General features: G+C 41.8%; 1 protein-coding gene across 3 annotated transcripts in view; it reads right to left on the bottom strand.

Moving 5' to 3' along the window:
- The window catches only part of LOC110261267 (uncharacterized), a 341592-nt gene that overhangs the window by 207527 nt on the left and 109313 nt on the right, over positions 1-24752 (bottom strand). The window contains exons 1-2 of one of the 3 annotated variants that reach the window (XM_084959556.1): positions 14598-14805; positions 11373-11602 (exon numbers count right to left, since the gene is read on the bottom strand). The exons of 1 other annotated variant lie outside the window; for it this stretch is intronic. The gene's annotated coding sequence lies outside the window, so the exon portion shown is untranslated. Of the gene's footprint in view, positions 1-11372; positions 11603-14597; positions 14806-24752 lie in introns of those variants that run through there. One more of the 3 variants, XR_014805423.1, reaches the window with a different exon arrangement.

Genomic DNA, 24752 nt, shown 5'->3' with positions numbered 1-24752 from the left:
AAGTTTAAAGTTCCCTCACGAAATCCTTTTATTTATTTTTTAGTGTTTTATTTTTTCCATTATAGTTGGGTTACAGTGTTTCGTCAATTTTCTACTCTACAGCAAAGTGACAGAGTCACACACACACACACACACACACATATATATATGTATACACACTTTCTTTTTCTCACATTATCCTCCATCATGCTCTATCGCAAGTGACTAGATCCAGTTCCCAGTGCTACAGAGCAGGATCTCATTGCTTATCCATTGCAAATGCAATAGTTGGCATCTATTAACTGCAGATTCCCAGTCCATCCCACTCCCTCCCCCTCAGCAACCACAGGTCTGTTCTCCACGTCCATGAGTTCCTAATACACGGCACAAATGAATCTTTTCACAGATAACAACATTCTTTGGAGAACTGCACTGTATGAAACAAATGAAATGACCGTTGCCCATGCCCAATGTCCACGTTGCCAGGTTTTCACAAAAAATACCCAGAAAAACAGTCTGAAAGAGAAACCAGGATCTCATGACAACGATGAGCCTGGCAACAGCCTCACCACTTTTAAATGAGGCCATGTTCTCTCGTTTCCCCTAAGTAACCAAAGAATTTCTCCCTTTCCTTTGATTTCCAAAGGTCAAGCTGCCCAGGCCGAGGAGAAGACAGTCTCCCCCAGGACATGCTCTCAGCTTTCCATACATCGTGCGTTTGCACTGGATCCATCAAGAGAGGAGGGCTGCTCCTGGATTGAGAAGAACAATGACTGTTTCCTTCATCAAGAAGTGACACAGGGGTTCCCGTCGTGGTGCAGTGGTTAACGAATCCGACGAGGAACCATGAGGTTGTGGGTTTGGTCCCTGGCCTTGCTCGGTGGGTTAAGGGTCAGGCGTTGCTGTGAGCTGTGGTATGGGTCGCAGATGTGGCTCGGATCCCGTGTTGCTGTGGCTGTTGGTGTAGGCCGGTGGCTACAGCTCCAATTCAACCCCTAGCCTGGGAACCTCCATATGCCGCAGGAGCGGCCCAAGAAAAGGCAAAAAGACAAAAGACAAAAAAAAAAAAAAAAAAAAAAAAAGTGACCCAGAACGCTACACTTCCTCCATGGGTGCAGATAAACGTCTTCTCTCCTCACTGGGCTTTACTGGTAACAATTAAGTGGATATAAAAATATATCCAGAGGCCTCTGTGTGCATTTCACACTCAAAACACTCATAATTGCTCCCCCAGTGTAATGGCCTAGATGTTAATTTTAGATAGCTGAAATGGCAAGTCATATTTTTTTTAAATCAGAGTCATTTTTAATTAATATCTATTTGTTTTCATTTTGAAGCTCTGCTGAAATAGTTGATAATGGAGGTTGAAAGCACAGGCCACTTCAATAGTCCCATAAATTTTTATGGGCTGTCAATTCTTTGTAGAATGTTTACAATCTTTTTTTATTAAAAAATCTTTGTGAAATTTACATCTGGTTAAACTGGTCTGTTAAATTAGTTTCATCTTATTTCAACCCCAAGGAACACCCTAGATTTAGTTATTACCGAGGACTGTGTTGCCACCTCTCAAATTTTGCCAACTACCTCTCCCCACTGTGTCCAGCCACACCTTCTGGTCCCTTCACTCCATCATGACTCCCTGCTCTGGGGTCTCCTCTCCATCCATGCTCACCTCCTGTCCTCTTTCCTTGCCTTCAGGATCCCTCATCACAGTTGTGCCCTTGTCCCTTTATTTTTAGCGCCGCACCTGCGGCAGATGCAGCTCCTGAATCGGAGCTGTAGCAGCCAGCCTACACCACAGGCACAGCCACACCAGATCTGCGCTGCATCTGCTACCTACACCACAGCTCATGGCAATGCCAGATCCTCAACTCACTGAGCGAGACCAGGGATCAAACCCATGTCCTCATGGATACCAGTTGGGTTCGTTTACTGCTGAGCCCCAACAGGAACTCCGGGAGTGGGATCCTGAGGCTGGTGAGAAGGGGTGTCGTGTTTGGGTTGAGAAAGATGCTGTAACAAGTGTGACGTTGGAAAAGAAGAACTTCTGTAACCATGTACACTGGTGCATCGTCTGTTCCGGCTGCTCTTACCAAATACCACAGACAGCTGGCTTATCAACAACCAGTCTCACGGTTCAGGAGGCGGAAGGGTGTGAACACAGGTTTTTGTGAAGCCCTTCTTCCAGGCTGCACAACGCCCACCTCTTCACTGGGCCCTCATGGGGGCAAGGGTCCAGACGCTCTCTAGACCCTCTTTGATGAGGGTGCTAATCCCCTTCGCGAGGTCTCCATCCTTGAGACCTTGTCACCTCCTAAAAGCCCAACCTTCTCATACCACCACCTTGGGGATTAGGTTTCAACATAGCGATTTTGGCACAGAATAAACCACCACCACCACCGCAAACATCTAAACAGAGAACTAAATTCTCAAAAGTAACTCCATCACTATAGAAAATCTCTCATTTTTTACATTATTAAGAGACAATACTTTTATCTGTTTATATATATATATATATTTTTTTTCTTTTTTAGGGCCACGTCTGTGGCATATGGAAGTTCCCAGGCTAGGGGTTGAATTGGAGCTGCAGCTGCCAGCTTACACCACAGCGGCACCAGATCAGAGCTGTGTCTGTGGCCTATGCCACAGTTCGCTGCAACACAGGATCCTTTAACTCACTGATCCAGGCCAGAGATCAAGCCTGCATCTTCATAGATAGCAGTGGGGTTCTTAACCCCGAGCCACAACGGGAACGCCTCTGTAATGTTTATCATTATCTAACATTAATGCCTCCCCGAGAAATTTGCCGTTTCTTTTAATTAAATGATTAAATAGATCATGTTTTTCTGAGTTACCCATATTTATAAACATCGTCAAGAATTACTTTGCTGAGTCTTCTTCCTTTCTAGACGATGAGAAATTCTAAAACTGGCTAGTTCATACCACACCACATACATCCAGATATAAAGGCTTTGCTAAAATCTGAATGACATAAAAAAATCTGCTTCTAGTTCTTTTGATTGTAAAAATGGCCCACATTAGGAATGCTAAAAATATCAGACAGTTAGGTGGCACTGAAAAATTGGCAGAAAAGATATTCTTTGACAAAAACATAAGCAAAGGAGGGCTGTGACTGAAAACAAAACCACCACCAAAGAACCAACAATGTTCGAATGACCCTCTTGTGCCAGGAAAAATATGTACACCTACGTGACCATCAAGCGACAGATGAAAAGAAATGCTAAACATGGTTCACAGGTGGTGGAGACAGGAAATGAAGAATTCAGAATTCGATATTTAGCAATCAAAGTATCACTGTATCATTTTTTTTTTTTTTTAGCAAAACAGTATCTTCAAAAGAAATCTTCCACTGCCATCAGTTGACATGCCCTGATGGATTGTGCGAAGAGGGAGTGATGGCTGCAAGAACTGCAATTATCCATACCAGACTTCCCCCATATCATTCTAAGGTTGCCCCCAAAATAAGTTCACTTTTTAAACAGTGTTATGTATGATAAAGATAATAAATGGAGTAATTAGCACTGACTATTCGCCACAAAAGACACGGAGGAAAAAAGACAAGGTGGGAAAAATCACCCTTCAGGTCCTTCCACATCTATTTCCATCTTCTCTCTATTCTCCCTCCACTCCAATCTACAGGGATGCTTACAGGCTGCCCATGTCCACCTCTACACCTGCCGATTCCACAAGCTGGGTATTTATGGAGGAGACAGCTTTCAATTCCGTAAGGCTTACTGCACAGCTACCTGACAGATAATATATTCAATACCATGGAAGGAAAATATAAGAACCAGATGCCACATAATCCACCTTTGGACCCAAGGCAAATTCCACTCCTTTTTACTGCCCTTTATCCCCTCCCTAGGAGAGAAAAGTATTTTCTAGTAACACCTATTATTTACTGACAATGTACTATGAACTCTCATACATGGTTGGTGGACGTGCCAAGTGCTACCATCACCTTGGGGAAACTATTAGGCAGTATCTACTCAAGCAGAAGATAGGCATAACCTCTGACCCAGAAATTTCACTCTTAGCGTGTGAGTGTGGAGCTACGTGTGTGTGGGTCTGCCTGCAGAAGAAATGTGTGAATACAGTCCTAAGAGACCTATCCAAGAAGGTTGTTATATGCATTTATCCTAACAGTTCTTACCCTCCAAAAAGATGCAAAATGTCCATGGACAATTGCATGGGTAACCACCCTTCAGCTATGAGAACAGGCCAACTACAACGACTTCCCGTAACAACGAACAATCATACAAATGTAACTCTGAATGAAGGAAGCCAGATGCCCACCCCGCCCCCCAAATAGGGCAAAATCGATCAGTGACATTAGAAGTCAAGATACCAGTTACCCAGTCTCTACACTGAAAGAGAGAGTATTTCTAGTGCCCTAGCAATGGTTTGTTTCTTCATGTGACAGTTGATGCCACAACACACTGCACTATACTTTGATGACTCCTGCACTTTTCTGTATGCACACTATACTTCGGTAACATGTTCCCCCAAAGCGAAGTCAATTCACCACATTAACACAACAATGGAGAGAATAAAATATTCACATCGATGCAGAAAAAGCAATCCATTAAATTCAGCCTTCATTAATGAAAACTTTCTTAGCAAACTTGCAATAAAAGGGAACTTCATGAATCTGATGGAGCGTATCTGTAAGAATCTTCCCACAAACCTCGCATTTCATTGTGAAATATTGAAAGCTTTCCCTTGAGATCAGAAATAAAATGAGGATGCCTGCCATCACCAATTCCCTCTGACATTTTACTGGAAGGCCTGTGTAATGCAATAAGGCAAGCCTAGGAAATGAAGAAATAAAACTGCCATTATTCACAGATGACTGGTGCACATAGAAAATCCAAATGAATACAGAGATAAGCTATTATAATTAACATGTGAGTTTAGCAGTTATTGGATATAAGGGAAATAGAGCAAAATTCAATTTATAGATATATATAAAAATAGGAAATAAAATACATAAAAACAAAATACATCAAAACTAGGCATTGATCCACCAAAAAGCCACTCAAGACCTCTACACATAATGTTTCAAAGACTATTTGAAGAAATTGGAAAGCACTTAAGAAATACTCTGCTACAAGATTAACAGGACTTTCTAAGTAGTGAATCTTGAGGCCAGGTTCTTATTTTAACAGTGTTGATCGATGCAATTTTGGGCTTTTCCCTAATGTCAATGAAAAGTAGAATGATTCACTTAGATGTAGTCCTTAGAGTAAATCAAATATTGTTGACTTTCTTCCACTTTAGGAAGAAAGACTTTCGGCTTCTTACAACATGCTGAACTTTCCATTTCAAGAAGGAATAAAAGAGAGAATGCCATAATTAAAACTATTCAAAACACTGGCTATCAGACTCCAAGTGATTTTGAGAATTTCAGTAAGATTTGTGTCTAAGCATCTTTGGGGCACCTGAAGGGACGGGGGCTCATCTGGCCAGCCCTCTGGCTGGGCAGGAACATCCATCCCTCATTTACGGAGGCTCTTGATCAACCCTGTTCCCATGAACTTGATCTTTCAATCACGTGTCTATTCAAGGCATGTTGTATGTCCTTTTCTGGAACAGGCACTGTGTTAGCAACTAATGTTACAATTGAGAATGTGGTTTTGGAGATTCAGACCCCTTCTCTCTGTCCCTCCCTTTCAACTTAGTTCTTTTCCCCTCTCAGATATATTTCACTTACCACAAAAGACTCTCGTCACAGAGCGCTGTCAGTTAGTCACCAACAATCTTCACGAGCTTCTGTATTTTACTTCCAGATCAAATAAGATACTCAAATTTAGATTTTTAAAGAACTATCGAAGACATGAAGAGACTCATACTTAAAAAAAAAAAAGGAAAACTGTGATAGAGTGGGTACTTTTTCACTTTTGTAGATTATTGGGTTACCATGATGGCATCATACATTATGAATAGTTAATGTATTAGGTCTTATACATAGAAGTTTTCCAAGATGAAATTTTCTGAACATTTAACACTACTGATTATCAAAAGGTAATTTAATGAGATCTATGTGGTTTTTTTTAATTTCAAAACAGTGAATTTCAAAGCATTACTAACCAATGAATGGGGGACCTCCCCTATACCACGTTTCAGGTGATGGTGTTAAATAATTAATTTTTTTGAAATCTATCTTCCTCTATGTATTACTATTCCTATATATAGAAGATAATGCTTTTGACACATAGTTTAAAATAGTTTTCAGCCTCCCTAAAGTTTACTTCTGTTTCCTGTACTTTAGATAAAGCTTTCCCCCAGTTTTGTTTGTTGCTATCATGGCCATTTTTATGTCTTGTTGGTATTTTGTAGAGATGCTATCACCACGAAGGTTATTAATTTTTTCCGTAAAACTATCTGTCCATGTTTTTGCTGCCGTTTCTTTTTTTTTTACTATGTTTAGTGCATACTGAAATTATTTATTCTAAAGCAAAAAAAACCCACATAATTTAATTCCTCATTTATGGGATATGAGATGAAAGTGGATAATATTAAAGCATACTATGACACAGATCATAATTGTTTAACTTGAAAATTCAGAATGTACGCATGTTTTAGGATTCTGAGTTGGATAGATGGTAACACTTCACTGTCCCAAAATAAGCTTTGGAATATGGACTTAAAGTCATCAAGGGTACTGGTGACTTGAGAAACCTGCTGATATTTATCCCTTTACCATATTCCTAATGAAAAATTTACCATCTGCTTCAATGGTCCCCAACAATGCCTTCGATGGTCCCCCTCCATATTTGAAGATGTGCTTAATTTTTTTTAATTGAGTTCTAAAATTGTTAATTAAAAGAGGAAGGAATTTAGCCAATGAGAAGAAACCTTAAAACAAGCAACTAAGTGTACAACCATTTGCATAACTTGTGAATAACTGGGGCAAAGAAGGCAGGCATGGTACAATGTGCATGTGCTAAAGGACCAGCCCTGGTCAGAGAAGTGACCTGCGGAGGTGTGACTGACCTGGGATCTCCCAGTGATGTGGAGATAAAAACACACAAGTGAAAGGCATTCCTGGGATAAGGAATGGTTTCTTCAAAAGCCCTTTGTCAAAATAAGCACTCTATGAGTAATATACTGAAACGATTCTAGTCTGAAACAATTCCAGTCTGCTTGAAGATGAGAGAGCAGAAAGGAAGTCCAATGTAAGAATACAGGTAGACGGAGGGTCCACATACTGACTGTTCTAGGGGTTGTGGCCATGTTTTACTCCTTCTGAGACCAATAGGAATCACACGAGTGTTTCAGTCAGGTAGTGGATGTGACCACTGACTGCACCAAATCCTGATTCAAACAAAAAAATCTATGAGGAAAAATATGAGGCAACTGGGGAAGTTTTAAATACTTATTGAATACTTGACATGATTAAGAAATTATTATTTCACTTGTGACAATGCAAGCACTGTATGATTTTTTAAGATTTCCTATCTTTTATGGATATATAGAAGTATTTAGAAATAAATTATTAACCTGAACATTTTCAAAGGCATCCAGAAGGCAGTGTGTGGGGTAGAGAGAAATGAATTAATAATCATTAAACCCAGACTAGGACACTTACAGAAATAAAGGGAAGCCAAAGAGATGAAAAGCAATACAGAGTTAAGAGGGGCAGAAATGGATGACAGAGAGCATATAGAAGCTACAGGGACATGGAAGCATGGAGGCTGCCATGGGCAGTGGTGCCATTCACTGTGACAGCAAACATTCAAAGACCAGGTTTTTACGGTGGGTTTAAGAAAAGGGTGGGGCCCAAGAGCACCTTCACAGTTTAGAGAAGTTGTGAAGGTGAAATATCCTTCAGACATCAAAGAGAAGATACTGAACAAATATTTGGATATACAGAGTTCCTGCTGTAGTACAGTGGGTTTAGGATCTGAATGCAGTGGCTCAGGGTCGCTGGGGAGATGTGGGTTCAATTCTTGGCTGGGCACAGTGGGTTAAGTGCTGCTGCGGTCCAGGTCACAGCGGCAGGCTGAATTCAGTCCCTAGCCTGGGAACTTCTGTATGCTGCAAATGGTCAAAAAGCTAAAAAAAAAAAAAAGTTGTCTATGTGTATCTCTCGTAGACAGGTTGTGAGAGAGTCCTGGGGCCACAATAATGAAGGGAGGAGCCAGGGGAAATTCAGAGAAACATCCTTCAGTTAAATGATCCATGGCAGTGGGATGGGGGAAACAAGAAGTAAATTTGCAAGTAACAGAGAAATATCATTTAATCCAGTCATCTTATCTTTTCCACGAAACCTTCTCAAGTTTCTGGAAAGGACTACCACCTGACTTGGATTTCAAATGGGATCTTTCTCTGATGGTTTCCATGATTACGAAAATCAGCAAAGAGCCAACTAGAAAACAACTACCGAAAATTTAAAGTTTTTATATAAATATGCAAAATTGTTCTCCTAAAACCTTTCCCTGATACAATGCATATCCAATCATTTTTGAGACACAGCAACCTAGAATAGAAAAGGCAAAAGTATGTAAGAGTAAAATTAAGCTCACTGTGTGTTGAAAGTTTATGCTTGTCAACAAAATTTTGAAATTGGTATTTCACTCAAAGGTCACAACCATGTTTCTGATAAATAAATCAACGTTATTTTTATTTTGCAGATGAAGAAATCTAGACATAAGATTTTTCAACGTTGGTTTATTAAGGTCATATTTCCAATTAGGCAACAAGCCAGAATCCGTAGGAAGAACCTTGCTTGTGCCTCATTTGGCTCTTTTTCTAAGACAATGAATTCACAGAGTACATCTGCAGTGGGTTCAACAGTGACCCCCTCAAAATTCATTTCTACTCAGAACATCTGAATGCGACCTTTATTCGGAAGTAGGGTCTTTGCAGATTTAATTAAAGATTCACCCTGAATTAGGGTGGCTTCTAAATCCAATCAAGCATCCTTTGAAGAGAGAAGACTCACAGAGGCCAGGGAAGAATGGCTAAGATCAAGGCAGAGATGCAGTTATTGTGTCCACCAGCCAGGACACACCAAGGGTTTGCTACAGTGCTACAGCCACCACGAGCACAGGAAGAGACTGCAACAGGAGCCCCCAGAGGACGCCCACCCTGCCAACACCTTGACTTCACATTTCTAGCCTCCAGAACCATAAATGAAGCCATTTCTGTTGCTTTAAACCACCCAGCTTGTGGTACTTTATCACAGAAGCCCTAGGCAGCCAGTCCACCATCACTTAGAGAAAAGAATCTTTATTTACTAATTAAACCTATTTTCTCCACGAAGCCAAAGGCCTTTTGATTCCAATGTCTCCTAAAATACGTAGAGTTTTCCATGGTGCATCTGGAATTTTGAAAAACCAGAAGCACTGACAGTGTTTGAATAATCCACTTCTGTCCATCTGCAGTTGCCAAAGAAATTAAAACCACCTGTAATGTAAGCTCAAGTACAGAGGTTCCTTATAAATTTCTCCACAGATCTCAAGTTATCTTCTTAAATTTTTATTCAAACATTCTTCCATTTAAAATAATTACTGAATTACCATCTCACTGAGGGGGGAAAATCATGTTTGCATGCATTTAGTCGATTACCTGGTAGATCCAACAACTGAACCACCACTCACTGCCTTTTTATCAAATTCCAGAAGTGATTTATATTGTTTCACTTTTGTCTAATTTTTTTCTGAATCTGACATAAAAAACCAGGAAGAGAAACTTTTGCAGGACTAAGTAAGAGAAAAAAACAATACTTATTTGAAGTGTTTAGCTATTTTGAATGCAGTACAACTTCAATCAAAGCACATGACCTCCTAAATGTTTTCTTTTTCAGAAAGAGCTTGTCTATCTTATCAGTTATCACACTGTATAGAACACAATGTTTTCCTGGCAATCTTCCCATCTTTTTACTGCCCCTCTCCAATTTCACCCATCTTGTTTTTATTTAAAATTGTATCAAGATTACTTTCTCATCAAATTCATTGTTAGCAAAAATCTAGGACCTAGCTCTCTGGAGAAATACATATACTGGATTATGATCCCAGCTTTAGTACTTAGAATTAGCTCTAATTAAGGAACATCTAATTTAAAAAAAAAAACAAAACACATCATAAAGCTTTTTTTCTCTAATTCCTGCCTTTAAGTTTCTGCCAAACGCAGGTGATGGTGGCTGACTCCCTCCCTATAGTAAAGTCTGAATAAACAGCGTCTGCTTGTTCTCATTTGGGTGGTCTTCACGGGTTCCACAGAGGGGTGAGAAATATGTTTCTGCTGGATTGTCACTTGAGAAGGAGATTTCAATACGACTATTTCCCTATCAAAAACACAGCTTCGGCTATTGCTGTTTTCAGTGGCTGATTCTTCTCAGTAACTTGAGCCTATGCAACCAACTGTCCTGTTTTCCGATCTGTAATCATAATCCAATTTTATGAATATCTGTACAGAGCATTCTGGGAAAAGCCATGCTCAATAAGCCGTCACCATGTTTGACTGCCTAGCTGTGTAAGAAAATACTCATACTAGTATTTTAATAGGTATTGATTTTACAAGAACTTAGACATTTTATTTTTATTTATTTGTCCTTTTGCCTTTTCTAGGGCTGCTTCTGCGGCATATGGAGGTTCCCAGGCCAGAGGTCCAATCAGAGCTGTAGCCACTGGCCTACACCACAGCCACAGCAATGCAGGATCCAAGCCGTGTCTGCAACCTCCACCACAGCTCATGACACCAGATCCTTAACCCACTGAGCAAGGCCAGGGCTGGAACCCACAATCTCCTGGTTCCTAGTCGGATTCATTAACCACTGAGCCACGTCGGGAACTCCAAGAACTTAGACATTTTAAATAAAAAAAAAAGTGATGACAAAGCATGTTTATTTTTAGTCACTGAGTGATGAATGAAACAGATCCTGGGGCACATGTGGTCCTGAAGCATATTAATAAGAGAACATTAAAGCTAATATGTGTGGTGTGAGCTATACAAATATTTGGATCTCAGATTACTCCAGCCTCTCTATTTCTATAATCCCTGTAGCATGTAGCATATAACGAAATCCTTGTTTGTCATCAACGAAGTTTCCGGGAAGACAGGGCACCACCGCCGACTCTGTTCCCCCACCACTGATTGCCCAAGCGGGGTCCCTGCTCCCACCCTCACCAGGTGCCACCTCCAAAATGCACCACTTAATAGCAAAGCATTTCTAAAAACAAGACCACTCGTCAGTCAAGAGCAGTCTTACGTCTTTAAATTCCCAGCTGAGTGCCCAGGATCTAATGACTGATTGACTTGATATGCAACAGGAGGTATGGAACCACAGTGGACTTGAGTTAAAAGATGTCATTTAAAATGCTGAGTATGAGACCTTCAGCCCTGCGATGCTGGGAGAGTAGTTTTACCTGAGCATAGGTTTCCTCACTCCAACAAGTGAATTCTACTATCTAGTTGGAAGAGAGAGCCCGTGGTTGTAACAACAACTCAACCAGGAGAAGCTTCAACCAGGTGGAAGAGATTCCCCGTGTGCCTAGCAGTCTGCTCAGGAGCCATCCAAGCCCTATGTGGCAGCTCCGCAGGGCTGCGAACTCCGGCTTCTTCCTCCTTCCTCCCATCACTGTTGAGGCAGCCACATCTGCAGGGTGAAAGAAGGCCCTTAACCACACAGGCTGGGCTCATGTTCCAGCTGACAGAGTGGTCAGACCAGCCCATAAGAGCAAGTTTTCAGAAATGATAGGAGCCAGTTGTTAAACATGGCCTTGGTTAAAAATTCAACTACAGGGAGTTCCCTGTGTGGCTCAGTGGTAATGAACCCAACTAGTATTCCTGAGGTTGCAGGTTCAATCCCTAGCCTCGGTCAATGGGTTAAGGATCTGGCATTGACATGAGCTGTGCTATAGGTCACAGACACCGCTTGGATCCCACATTGCTGAGGTGGTGGCACAGGCCAACAGCTGTACCTCCACTTGGACCCCCTAGCCTAGGAATTTCCACATGCCGTGAGTGTGGCCCTAAATTAATAAAATAAATTACATTACAAAAATTCACAAATCGTATTAAAAACAAGGGTAGCAAATGTTCAAAACTCAACCCTTCCTAATCTCAGGACTACATTTCACTATTATTCCTGCTTTTCTGGTTGTTTACCCCCCTGTCTCCATAGAGCAACATCACAACACTATATGCCCTGCAGGCCTTTTCTGACAGTGAAAAGTCTTCTTGTTGGAGCTTGAAATTAACCATGGTCGGTGTGTTTACACCACGGAAATTGGCAGATGCTGCAGTTCAGGCCTTAATTTACTGTTCTGCTTATTGCCTAAGACCACGAGCTAGCGAACTACCCAGAACCTCTTTTGCTTCAGTCCTTAAACCAAGAAGGGTTTTATTTTTTACATTAAAAAAAAAATGATGATTACAAAGATGAAAGAAAAAGAGGGAGGGAGATAGCAAAAGCATGAAAGCAAGCAAAAAACGGAAACATGCGACAGAAGCAGACTGTTTGTGGCTGCACAGCCATAAATATTTACCAGCAGGCCCTTTGCAAGACATGTTTCTGACACTGATGCAGACAATATTAATAATGCAAATGAAAGTGAGGAGCCTTTTTGCTGGCTGTGCCCTCAGGGTTGGAAGCAGCCTCCTTCCTGGTCAAGTGATCCTGGAGCTTCAAAGCCAGGGAGGAGACGGTGCCTTGCATAGAACCCCTCTCAGCCTTTGCATTTTTCACCAGGAGCACCCAGGGCCTTCCAAGAGCTCACAGGAATAGCTCAGGGGATACTCAACCTCCCTGGAAGTCAGCTGTGCTACATCCCACACTCAACCAGCACTTGGCAGCATGTCTGCGTCTATAGCTACAGGCCCCACCCCCAATCAGCTTGCATTCCACCTGGACTGGGATCGCTGGCTCATCCTAGAATTCTTCATACAAGAGGAACCTCATGTTTGCACCACATCTACCTCTTTACATTTTTTTAAATTTGTCTTTTTTTTTTTTTTTTTTGGCTTTTAGGGCCACACACACGGCATATGGGGGTTCTGAGGCTAGAGGCCCAATGGGAGCTGCAGCTGCCAGCCTACACCAGAGCCACAGCAATGTGGGATCTGAGCCGTGGCTGTGACCTACACTCCAGCTCACGGCAACATGTGATCCTTAACCCACTTAGCAGGGCCACGGATCAAACCTGAATCCTCAGGGATGCGAGTCAGGCTTGCTAACCACTGAGCCATGACGGGAACCCCCCACCTCTTTATTATTTTTGAGAATTTAATGAGATCCTGACTGCATAAAAGCACTTTATTACAATATAAAACCCACAGTGTTAAAAAGTGCTCTGTAAAAAATTATAACTTTATTCTTCCTTCCTCTATCCTTCCTTAAATCCATGTATCTGAACATCTGATAAGAGACTGAGGCTCCTTCACAGTTGCTAGTTCAGAACCCCGGGTGGAGATGCAACTCTGACCTGTTCTGGTTTTGCGATGTCCTCCAAGTTTCCCTGAAGAGCTTCTCAAGCCCAAACATAGGCTGGGGGCTGAAAACATGCGTAAGACAGGACCCCTGCCTGACCTGTCTACCAGCGTCCCTGCTTACTGACTCATCTATCCTTTGGTAATGAGAATTCAAGATTTCCAATCCTTCCTTCCCTGTCCCTCTCTCTCTCCTCCCTCTTTCTCTCCTTCTAGTCTTTCACTAAGCAAAGTGTGTAAAAAACAAAGCCATCTACAGCTCAACAAGTTAGCTTGCATTTCTACGCAGCTCCCAGACACTGCTGCCTGTCAGTTTCTAAAATTCATCTTTATAACGTGCATCTCTGCTGCCCCATATCCATTCAAAAGCTACTCCTAAATTTTGTAAGGAAACGAGGAAGCAAATGAAACAGATTCTCGCTCCCAGCGGAGCCCAGCCTTCCAGCGAGATGCTTTTATGCGCCCAGGAACACGAGAATCTCTGAGGCATCTTTCAACAGAAAAGAGGTGTAACATTTGATTTGAGCTTCTTTTCAACCAAAAGCAACATTTTCGGTATTGATAGTTAACAAGAACTTACTTCAGGTGCAGAAACAAAGCAAACACCGATCGGCTGCACTTCTCACAAGTTCTGCAGAAACACTGGGAAGCCACGCGCACACACACACACGACACAGAAACAAAGCTTGGAACTGCCATTCAGTGCCTGGAATGTCATCTCCACTCTCTTTTTAATAAAGACAAAGACAATGCCCCAGCCCTCGAAAAAATAAGACACAGGCCCCAAATACAGGAACTTATCCTAAACCCCATGTCACCAAACCCAGACAGTGGCAGCTCTCCCAGAAGTGGAACCTTAAATCAGTCCACCAGAAACCCCCGATGGCCCTGCCACCTCTCCTGGAAAGTTACTCTGCAATAACCATGGCTTTTCCACCAATAAAACGCCATTGTTCCCGCTCCCTTCTGCCTGCCAAAGCCCTTCATTTTGTACAGCTTCTCGGAGTTTCTCTCCCCCAGTATACTGGATGCTGCCTGATTCCAACCCACTTCTGCTCTTAGACGTTTTAATACGTGCTGGTTTATCTTTAACAGCTCTGGTGTCAGCAAGAGAACGGGAGGAGACCCCCTCCCCCAAGAGCCCGAACAACCAGGAAAGGTACCTGCCGGGTCCCTCGTCCTCACTGCTCTCCTGCTGCCTCTGGAGGTACCTGACTGGTGCTCTCAGTCCTAGGTCCTGGATGCGCAGCTGTTGCCTTAGGAGCTTTTCCTGCCTGTGCGCATTGCTTTTTCTGGCCTGACTCTAGAAACCTGCCAGCGTGGGACGTCTGACGTCTGACGTCTGACGTCCTAAGGATCCGGTCTGGCATCGGAGTGGATCTGACTTCAGCTAGAGAAGAGCCCCTGTGAGGGCTCAGGTGAGTCCAATGTTGTTTTAAGGCTGAAAGAGCAGATTAAACTTATCAAAGGTAATTTTGAGTTAGAGTGGCCATAGGGAACTTTTCGACCTAGAGTAGGTATGAGCTACTTACACATTGTTCTCTGACCATGGTTCCTGGCACTGGGCTCCTAAAACTCTTATAAATTCCTATGTGGTAAGAATAGTACGAACCCTTGTTCTAAGACCTATCTTTGACCCGGTCCCTAACACAGAACTCCTAAACCCTTGTAAAGTTAAGTAATAGGAACACCAGGAGCATCTTTCTCTCTAGTGAGGCAGTGTTAGGTGGACTCCCAGATGGGGCTGATCACCAGAAAGACCAAGCCAGGATTAATAGCTTGGAATTCTCAGCCATCAGAGAGGGTCTAGAAACAGAGTCCCTAATGGATCATGCCCTTATGTGAAAAAGCCACCATAAATCGTAATAGGAGGGGCCTCACAGAATTTCCAGGTGGTGGAACCATCTACACCTGCAGGGTGATGCACCCCAACTCCAGGGGAACAGAAGATTCCGCACTTGGGACCCTCGCAGACCTTGCTCTGTGCTATCTCTTCAGAGAGCTGTTCTATATTCTTTATCATCTCCTTCGATAAATTGATAAACATAAGCAAATGTTTGCCTGGGTGTATGACCTGCTCTAGCCAGTTAATCTCATCAAACTCAAGGAGGGGGTTGTAGGAACCCCCGATGTACAGGCAGTTGGTCATGAGCACAGGTGCCACTGGCATCTGAAGAGTGCAGCGGGTGCAGCGTGGGGAACAGTCTTATGGGACGGAGCCCTTAACTTCTGGGATCTGACATTCTCTCTGCATGGATAGTGTCACTTATAAATGGCAGGACACTCAGCTGCTATCTCAGACAGCTTCTCAGTGTGGGGGAGAGTGTCCACACCTTTGGTGACCAGAAGTTTAGAAGGAAAGTGCTCTTTAGAGACTCCCAGGGGAGAAACACATGGCAGGAAAGAACTGGGTTTTTCCCCAAACGGGGATAGGAAAACTGGGTTTTTTCCTAAGCAAAAAGCTTATCCATCTCGGACATGCCCTAGAGAAAAAGGGATCTTGGCCAAGCACTCATCATAAAGGGTGGAGGGGAAATTAGTTTTTCTCCTTTACAGTTTCTGAGGACCAGGAGAGACCCCCTGGGCCCACCCACCCATTCCAGGGCCTGGAGAAGGGATCCTGGGAAAACTGGCAGAAGCCGGGAAAAGGGTGGAAATTCTTACCAAAGTCACCTGTCTCAGATCTCTGTCTGTGGTGCCTGGCTGAGAGAGAAAGATGAAATGCCATGTTGTCTTTTAATGTGCAGATTTAGGCTCTCGTGAACTTGGTTTTGGGTACCCACTGGTTGGTGAATCTTTCCTCACCTATTCTTGTCTGTCCTGTGTGCTGAGAACTTAGCCTGGCTGCCATCAGGTTAGGGCCCCAAGCTGTGGCCAGATGGAAATGTAGGCTGCCCTTCGTTGGCGGCTAGGGTTCTGCCAACTTTTGCCAGCTCTCATGGGAATGTCTATATCTTTTTTCCAGTTGGCCATCTCTGAGAGAGGCTGTGGATGTTGGGGTGGCAGGGTCCCTCTTTGGGGACATCTCTTGTATCAATACTTGTTTAATATGGCCAGTATGGGACCGGGACCTGACAAGATATTTGTAAGTAGGTTTTTCTAAGTAGTTCTGTGGTCAGAATGGGCCAAATTGGAAGCTGATATTCAGGGCTCATTAGGAACTTTTCAGGAGTTCTCCCCGCTCAGCTACAATGAAATGTACTCAGAAGGAAGGAAAAACAAAAATGAAGCCTTTCTGGAAGGATGTATTAAAACATCCCAAAGACATATAGCTCTAAATCTGAAACAGGAATATTCTGATTTCTATTTTCATTGAGGATCTTCTCCCTCATATAAAGAAGCAAATTGAAAAAAATAATGTAGTGGAATGGATGGGTCAACCTTCACAGCATTCAGTTGGGTCCCAATTCACTGAGAAATTTAAAACAATTGTATTTGCCTTACAGTTCTAGCCTTTACAAGATCAAAATGTGGTCCAGAAATAATTCAAAGCCCACCTACCCTTTTTCCAAGCCCAAAGCTTCCCCTAGTCAGCTCAAAAGGCTTGCAGATACTATAAAAAAATTGGATTTAAGAAACAAAAGGGAGTTCCCGTCGTGGCGCAGTGGTTAACGAATCCGACTAGGAACCATGAGGTTGCGGGTTCGGTCCCTGCCCTTGCTCAGTGGGTTAAGGATCCGGTGTTGCCGTGAGCTGTGGTGTAGGTCGCAGACGCGGCTCGGATCCCGCGTTGCTGTGGCTCTGGTGTAGGCCGGGTGTAGCCTGGGAACCTCCAAGTGCCGCGGGAGCGGCCCAAGAAATAGCAACAACAACAAAAGACAAAAAAAAAAAAAAAAGAAACAAAAGCCTTTCATGGTAGAACTTGCATTCTTTCTCTGTCCTTTTTGAGATATATTTGACAAGGTTTTCCCTGGGAGCCAAGATAATTCTTATCAAAAAGAAAACAAGATAAAGAAAGGCTATTTTGAAAACTAGGTCTGTAAGAAAATCTTAAAAGTCTCTTCCACAAATGTTAGTAAAATTCTCTAACCATTTTGGGCAGGTAACCTTAACGTATTCCATGGTCTAGAAACACACATTGAATCCAGTTGCTCTTTCATAAACTAGTGAGTTTTGCGTTAGTGTACCTATCGTGTGGCTAAATTTTAAAGGAAAGGGGTAAGATCTCTGACTGCATCTCTCTGTATGTTTGTGTATGTCTAGGGGCATATGCTATACATGTGTGATTTTTTTCTGCCTTCAGATAATACTGCCAAAATTAATTTGCAAAGGGGCTCTATTTAATTGGTTTAAAGATAAATGAGTGATTACGTAAGTATACTCTCAGAAATACAGAAATTAACCCAAATTTTTTATAAGTTTCATGGTGTAGGATAAGCTTTGGTAAGTAAAAGCTAGTTTAAGTTTGTTGGTTTAATTAAAACAAGCATGTCTTTAGGGTTATCCGTATTAAAGATAATACTTTTATTCTGCCTAGGCTCACTGCAAGTGAAGTTAAGCTCATGGTTTCTCTGTTACAGAGTCTGTCCGCACAAAAAAAAGATGCTGGTTAGCTGTTTAATATTTCATGAAATTTTCATAACTATTCTAAACATAATTGTTGAGAACAAGTAAATTAAATAGATGTAAATAAGGTAAAAGTTTATAAATGAACTTTTCATTAATAATTATGCTTTATGGTATGTCTACTTAAAAATGGTTTCTGGGAGTTCCCACTGTGTTGCAGGGGGTTAAGGACCCGGTGATGTATCTGCAGGGGCTTGGGTTGCTGTTGAGGGGCAAGTTTGATCCCTGGCCCAGCATAGTGGGTTAAGGATCTGGCATTGCCACAGCTGCAACCTATTCCATAGCTGGCCCGGATTCAATCCCTGGCCCAGGGGAACTTCCATGTGCTTTGGGTGTGGACAAAAAAACAAAAAAAGTTTCCATAATTTTTTAGGTAACTTTCAACTATAAAGTTCTACTGAGATAGTTAAGTTATGGGTATTCATTGACTATGTAGGTCATTTCCAAATAAGATAAATTACTGAAACATTAATTACCGAACACACATCCATTTTTGGCTTCCTTTTACAGAGGAACTAAAGATATTTGGGTCTCTCTTACTAAACATGTCTTATGCCACATGGAAAATTTTACTATCAGGAAAACTACACTTCTAGAAACTATTAAAATGTATTTATAAACTTACCAATCCAAGAACGCTAGTGTACCAGACAATCCACAGTGAAACTTCTTAGTTTTTCACTCAGAATTAAGGATTCTAAGGGTTAAGAATTCTAGCTAACGGTTGTGTTTTGTTTGTTTTGTCTTTTTAGGGCCGCACCCAGAGCATATGGAGGTTCCCAGGCTAGGGTCAAATCGGAGCTACAGCTGCTGGCCAAGTCTGCAACCTACACCACAGCTCACGGCAAAGCCAGATCCTTAACCCACTGAGTGAGGCCAAGGATCAAACCTACATCTTCATGGCTGCTAGGCAGATTCGTTTCCGCTGAGCACGATGGGAACTCCAATTCTAGTTAACATTTGTAATTGAAACTACTTGGAAATAATAAAGATGAAAGGAAAAATCTCTGTATGGAAAGTTAAAGACAGTAAAATGACATTGGTCTCAGAATGAGAAAATCTAAAATCTAAAATTGATGTTACAAAGTTGTAGAAAGTTTGTGGAAAAAGAAGCTTGGGAAAGGAATTTTATGTCAACCTAGCTGCAATTGAAATGAATGTATTTAAGTCTTTAAAGAGTGAGTTTTAACATCAAACGTATACTGGAGCAAAGGTGGAATTTAGTTTTCTATTAAAATGACAAAATTTTAGTGGCCTATTGGTCTGCTCTTGATAATCAATTGTTAAAGATTTAGGGTGGTTGTTTTTATTTGGTTTTGTTTTTAACCTTTGAGTAATCAACCTAGAAAGTGAAGATTTTTATGGACTTGGAGAAGAGACTTGTGGCTGCCTGATGGGAGGGGAAGGGAGTGGGAGGGATCGGGAGCTTGGGCTTATCAGACACAACTTAGAATAGATTTACAAGGAGATCCTGCTGAATAGCATTGAGAACTTTTGTCTAGATACTCATGTTGCAACAGAAGAAAGGGTGGGGAAAAAATGTAATTGTAATGTATACATGTAAGGATAACCTGACCCCCTTGCTGTACAGTGGGAAAATTTTAAAAATTATAAAAAAAAATAATAATAAAGTAACTTTCCTACTTAAAAAAAAAAAGTGAAGATTTTTGTGGCTTACCAAATAATTGACTCCCCATACTGTCTTTTTTTAATTTAAATTTTATTGGAGTAGAGTATCGGTTACATAAATTAACTACTATTTTATAAGGATCTGTGATCCTATTTAATCAAATGTTCAAACATTTTGACATTTTGCCAAAATCAGATGCTAAACAGAGTCGTCTGACCTCAAACTAACTTCGAGATTTCCAAGGGGACCCCTGGAAAGTCTCAAGGGATGTGTCTCTCTCAACTCATAAAAGAGAGATGTTAAACTAATTAGATAAATATCCTACAACTTGCAACAAGTAAACTCCACATCTTCCGTGTAATGACTGTGGTTGGCAACCAGTGGTTTTTTTTTATCTTTTTATTCTGCTCCTCCCAGCACCACCTGAGATCTGCATTTCTCACATTGCTTTGAGGCCAAGCTTGCAGCTTCACTTTATGTTCTGCCAATGAGATTCACTTCCATGAGACTTGTTAAATGCAGGAACGACAGATGCCACCTTATTCTTCTTTAGATCTGGTGAGCAAAGGCTCGCTATGGCAAATATGAGGTTCTTAGCCTGATTTGTACACTTCAGTGATCATGGGCATTGGCTTTCTACAGTTTCCTTATCAGGGCAGCACCAGTATCGTCCTGACGCTTTGAACCAGAACTGCAATGATAAGCCGGAATATAAGCCTCAGCTTTGGATGCTTTCTGTAGCCTTCCAACATTTTTTTAAACATCAGCATCCCTATATAAATCACTTTCTGCTGCAAATCTCTAAAGTGGGATATGTACTATTGAGTAATGTACTCTTAATCTCATGACTCAGATAATGAGCAAAAGTTCATCTGAGTTTAAACCCCCGACTACCTGTTTTATTGGGAAAAGTGCAACTGTCCAAATAAGCGAGGTTATTTGGGCCAAGATGAATCGTACATCTTGCCAGACTTTGATAAACTCCTAAAGGAGATATACCTCCAGAAACCTACTTCACTCAAGACTTGAATTCTTGTTACTATACTGCAGCATGCTGAATAGTGACTGAGTATACCTCTATAAAACGGTATCGCTGTGTGAAAGTCAGTTACGTCTCATGTAAAATAGTGTTAATGATATGTATGTGGGGAATTTCTTTAGATGCTGCACCTGAGTGAACCCTGGGAAAAAAAGGAGAAGGAGTTCTGACCTATAATTTTACAACACAAACACTATCACAAGAAAGACATAGTCGGAGTTCCCTTCGTGGCGCAGTGGTTAACAAATCCAACTAGGAACCATGATGTTGCGGGTTCGATCCCTGGCCTCACTCAGTGGGTTAAGGATCCAGCATTGCCGTGAGCTGTGGTGCGGGTCACAGACGAGGCTCAGATCCGTCATTGCTGTGGCTGTGGCGTAGGCCGGCAGCTACAGCTCCGATTAGACCCCTAGCCTGGGAGCCTCCATATACCACGGGAGCGGCCCTAGAAAAGGCAAAAAGACAAAAAAAGAAAGAAAGAAAGAAACAAAGACATATTCATCACCTTGTGCTGATCCTTAATTGTGGACTGTAAAAATAACTTCTCTCATGATATTACTACATTTTGTCTCATTAAACAAGATAAAGCCATTCAGTCAGCAGGAAATGGATCCCTGTTTCTAATGACCCATTTGGAAATAAATGAGTGCACGAATCCTGGTTTCTGGCACAGAAAGCTTGGGAGACAGAGAAGAAGTGGGCCCTGCATCTGAGAACAAGAAGAGAGTGCTGTCATAAAATGACAGAAGCCAAGTCATAAGCCCGGGCTCCTATGAATCATATTCTGTTTGTGGATGACACACTTTGCATTTGATTCAAGCTACCACATTCTTCCCCTCAACCCAATAATCGAATCAGGCTGGACATCAAGAAGCAGGCAGATATAATCCAAGAGGAAACCCCATCAGAGCCTTGGGCACCTTAAGTCAGGATACGTGGACCATGGAGGACCACCACCCCAAGAAGAAAGCCAGGAGATTGGGTACTCGGTGCCATTGGTCTGTATTAAAAAAGAAAAATTAAAGCAATGAGAGAGCCTCTTGCACCAGGCTTACTGAATCAGAATCTTTTAACAAGATCCCAAGTGATTCATCTGCAAATTAAATTTTGAGAAGCATGGATCTATGATTCACTGGCAATTACCAGCTGTACTCTCAGAAGAACAAAGAGAATAATACTCTTGGCTTTGTCATGGAGAAATGTATTCCTAGTCACAGGAGAGAATGCTCTGAAAAATAAATACACATAGATGCCAAGGGTGTGGAAAGCCAACCAATGTATTTTGAATAAAACTGACGCTGGACCCAGGATCCTGCTCTAGGAAAAGTCACATCAAGATTATCAGTCCCACATCTTGGAGTTAAATAGCCTTGAAATGTGTCCTACGAGGGAGGAGCAGCATTACTCTGCTATGAGCCAATTCAGATATAGTTTAATTAAGTCATATGCAAGGTCATGGAGCGTGACTGGCAGAGTGATTTAGAACAGAATTAACTACTCCTTTCATTGTGACCATTTCTGGTTGTCATCTAACACTGCCGCATATAAACTCTAAGAAAGGTTCTGGCACTGCAGATGTATCCCTGCAGCCAGGGGAATTGAATTCTCTCTCTCTGAAGCCACGGAAACCCATCCCATCTTTCTATTTTTAATCCTTCGCTGATTCTGGAGGCTTTCTACCAAATAATTTGTTGCCAAACAGTTGTTCTCCTCGTGGCTGCCAAGCAGACGGACACTTGCAGCCTCAGGTTGTCCCGTGCTGGCTCTTTCCCAAATGTCATTCCCTACAAGGCTTCTCTTTCAACTGACGTGTTAGGGTCTTGAATGACTACACGAAATTAAAGAGAAAATGACATTCATGAGAAAAGATGTTCCTTTCCAATAACTGAGACTCTCTACCCATCTGTCACTGCTTCCTTCTCTGTCAGCCTCATGGTTTTCCACAAATCCCAAGCAGCTTGATACAAATATGATCATCAGAGGGTTTGTGTAACTTAATGCAAATTACGCCCTGGCAGCACTTGGGATATTCTGCCCAGACTCGCTGATGCCCTCCCATAGAAGAGTGTTAAAAACAAGCCATGTTCCTGTGAGTTAGTTTGCCAATAAAATTATCATAAAACATTTCCAACAAAATTATCCAAAAATGCATGGTCCTTTAATTAATTCTGATGACTTCTCTCAGTTATAAAATTAAATCCAAACTTTATAACAACAGCAAAATATATCATCTGCTAACATGAAAGATGAGAGAGAAAGAGACAAGGATGGATGGATGGATGGATGGATGGATGGAGGGATAGGTAGACAGACAGACAGATGGATATAGATGTATAAACAGATACAGCAAATGCTGAGCTCCTAAAATAGGGTGAAGAGGTACTAGTTAACAGTTAACAGTACCAGTTCCATAGAAGGTCCAGAAAAAGAAATTCTATTTTCAAGGAAAATTAAATTAATTAAAATTTGTGTCAAGAGCAAAGAGGTGGTCTCTATAAAAACAAGCTTATATATAATAGGAGATATGTGGCAGGAACTGGAGATCAGGATCTGCATAGGTATGAATTGATCAGGTGTAGCTAAAGATTAAGGAAGAACATTGGCTGTACAGTGAGGAGAAGAGAGCTCAATATTTAAAGGAAGCCTAACAAAAGAAATCAAAGGTGGTGAGCCAGAAAATAAAGCCAGTATCTTGAGTCATTCATTCATTCAGTCAGTAAACAATCATTAATCCCCTTCTTCTGGAAGAAAGACCAAGACAGAGCCAGCTCACTCCCTCCCCACTCTGTAACCAATTACATTATTTCTGCTGGGAGAAATAAGCTCACATCCTGATGAATGAAAGGAACATGCAATTCCACTGGCTACCCTTTCAGGCTATTTTAAGTAAGAGGCCGTAGATAAAATGCTGGCAAGTTGGCTTAAAGTTGTATCCAATAAACTCTTTAAAAGTTAGGATGATTACTCATTTTGTCAGTAAATTTCTCCTTTTACCAAATCATGTACCCATAAATTTACATTAAGTTTCTAGTTTCAGCAGTGGGCTCAAAATACAGATTAAAAATATGATCTCTGCAACTAAATAGTTTCAAAATTCTTTTAATTCATTTCAGTGAACAAAGCCATATTTATACAAGAGGTTGTTATCAGAACAGGCCAAAAATCTTGCAGTAGGTGGAACAACACAGCCCCCCTCCTTGCCACAAAGATGTTTATGTCCAAATCACAGAGACTGTGAATATGTTACCTTATGTGATAAAGGGACTTCGCAGATAGAAGTAAGTTATGGCTCTTAAAGCAGGGAGATTATCCTGGATTATCTGGCTGGGCCAAGTGTAGTCACAAGGGCCCTTAAAAGATGGAAGAAGGAGATTCAGAATCAGAGAAGGTGACTGATGTGGGAGCAGAGGTCAAAGAGAAAGAGAGAGACTGAAAGACATTGTGTCATTGTCTTTAAAGATGGACGCAGGGACCAGGAGCCATGAAATACAGGCAGTCCTTAGAAACTGGAAAAGGTAAGGAAATGGATTCTCCCCTAGAGTCTCCAGAAGGAATACAGTCCTGCTGGCCCGTAATTTTAGGCCTTCTGACCTCCAGAACTGTAGGATAATAAATCTGTGTTGTTTTAAGGCACTGCATTCCTGGTAATTTGTCACAAGACCTATAGGAAGTGAAGGCAGGTATACAAAATGTTGTTTGACATTGTTCACTGACATGAAAGTAAGAATTAAATCACAATGAGAAAAGAGTTTACACACACTAGACTCACTAAAAATGGCAGCAGTACTGAAAATGGAAACTGTCGAGTATGGGGGGGCCGTGGAGTAAGAGGAACACGCCTGCTGCTGGGGGGAGTGGAAGTTGGTGCAATCACCGTAGCAGACCGTTACCCTGACGGCTCCCATTTACTCTCCCTTTTATGTTGGCATCGGTCATGCGACTCGCTTGAAACCTCAGCAAATGTAAACAGAGGCTCTGTAGGTGCCAGGACCTTGGAGCCCTCTTGGCATAAGGCAGTCGCCATCTAAAGAAGAACTGTGTAGCGTCCTGGGGTGTGGGAGATGACCTGGAGACGGGGACAGA

The sequence above is a fragment of the Sus scrofa genome, chromosome 6 (assembly GCF_054392235.1).
Source record: "Sus scrofa isolate SSC_HxYL_T2T_F1_AM1 chromosome 6, Sscrofa_HxYL_maternal_Yorkshire_Landrace_v2.0, whole genome shotgun sequence".
In the NCBI taxonomy this organism is placed as follows: Eukaryota; Metazoa; Chordata; class Mammalia; order Artiodactyla; family Suidae; genus Sus; species Sus scrofa.
The sequence above is the reverse complement of the archived record's forward strand: the minus strand, read 5'-3'. Positions and strand labels throughout refer to the sequence as shown.